The sequence below is a fragment of the Stegastes partitus genome, unplaced genomic scaffold (genome assembly GCF_000690725.1).
Source record: "Stegastes partitus isolate 25-593 unplaced genomic scaffold, Stegastes_partitus-1.0.2 Scaffold2103, whole genome shotgun sequence".
NCBI classification, from domain to species: Eukaryota; Metazoa; Chordata; class Actinopteri; family Pomacentridae; genus Stegastes; species Stegastes partitus.
Window position 1 is genome coordinate 27,786 of NW_007579834.1, and position 1,681 is coordinate 29,466.

At 47.0% G+C, this 1,681-nt stretch overlaps 1 protein-coding gene across 2 annotated transcripts in view; it reads right to left on the reverse strand.

Annotated features, from left to right (window-relative positions):
- Window positions 1–1,681, reverse strand: part of tsc22d4 (TSC22 domain family member 4) — a 6,994-nt gene that overhangs the window by 4,123 nt on the left and 1,190 nt on the right. The window contains exon 2 of one of the 2 annotated variants that reach the window (XM_008303951.1): window positions 554–685. The gene's annotated coding sequence lies outside the window, so the exon portion shown is untranslated. Of the gene's footprint in view, window positions 1–145; window positions 686–1,681 lie in introns of both variants that reach the window. The other variant, XM_008303950.1, reaches the window with a different exon arrangement.

The following is a 1,681-nucleotide window of genomic DNA, read 5'->3' on the forward strand; positions in this document are numbered from 1 at the left end:
TTCTGTTATCATCTGTAGCTTCTGTTAGCATCTGTTAGCATCTGGTAGCATCTGTAGCGTCTGTTAGCATCTGTAGCTTCTGTTAGCATCTGTAGCTTCTTTCCTGCTCTATGTGCTCACATCATTTAATATCAGCTGAACTCACAGTCAAGCTGCTGTCGTCTCCAGATGTTTCTGTTGTCAGACAGCAGAACCAGGATGAAACAGTGGACCTCCTCCAGACACATCAACCAGCATCATTTCAGCTCAACTCTGACTTTAAAACGGCGTCTGACAGCAAACACAAGATGTCAAAACAACGGCTGGATACAGCTGCATTTACAAACAACTTAAGACTTCTATCACACTCAGAGAAGAATCACACAATAAGGAGAAAATCTAAAAAACTAAAAAATATCCACCGTGTTTCACTGTGTTCAATCCTTATTGATTATTGACTATTGGGTAAACTAGGGATTAGATTGGTGGACTGTGAAGCTTTGTGGCCTCAGTGTGTTTAAATCCAGAGTCACATGTTGAAGCTCAACAAAGTGAAAGCAGTGAGGTGTCTCACCACACATCCTGTCCGTCTGTCCGTCTGTCCCGTCAGTGTCTCGCGTCCTGCAGCTTTCGTCTCATGGCCTTCTTCTTCTCTGCTTCCTGCTTCTGCCGACTCGCTGTGCTGCCGGTTGCTTCAGTTTGCTGCCTGTTGCACAACATGGATTAGGATGTGAGTCACTGTGTGTTTGTGTAGCAGTTCAGGTTCTGCAGGAATTTAACTGTTCAGGCTGCAGTCGCTGACGTGCTGCTGTGGGCGCCGTGCAGGGCGGTCGGCTGCAGCTCATGTTGGCCCTAAAGCAGAGTGAAGATGGAGGTGAGGTGTAGTGGGAGCGTCCCAGTGCGGCCCAGTGCGGCCCAGTGCGGCCCAGAACGCTCTGACTGCTCCTCACCATCACTGCCGAGGCACAGACACACAAAACGACACAACAACAAGACAAACACTGTACCACACACACTACCAACAGCAAAACAGACAGAAAACGTCAGAAAAAGGAGACACAAGCATGAAGCAACAGAAACGAGACACAAAACGACCACAAAGAGACAAAACGGTGCTTCGACAAAGGTTCTCCACAGTCACACAACTTTTACTGGTTCCACACAACAGAACAGCGAGTGAAGGCAGAGAGGCCAGCGTGGAGCTCAGAGGACTACTGCAGAGTACTACAGAGTACTGCAGAGTACTGCGAAATAATACAGAGTACTACAGAGTACTACAGAGTACTGCAGAGTACTGCGAAATAATACAGAGTACTACAGAGTACTGCAGAGTACTGCAGAGTACTGCAGAGTACTGCGAAATAATACAGAGTACTACAGAGTACTGCAGAGTACTGCAGAGTACTGCGAAATAATACAGAGTACTGCAGAGTATTGCAGAGTACTACGGAGTACTACAGAGTACTGCGAAATAATGCAGAGTACTGCAGAGTACTGCAGAGTACTGCGGAGTACTACGGAGTACTGCAGAGTACTACGGAGTACTACGGAGTACTACAGAGTACTGTAGAGTACTACGGAGTACTGCGGAGTACTACAGAGTACTACAGAGTACTACAGAGTACTGCGAAATAATACAGAGTACTACAGAGTACTGCAGAGTACTACGGAGTACTACGGAGTACTGCAGAGTACTACAGAG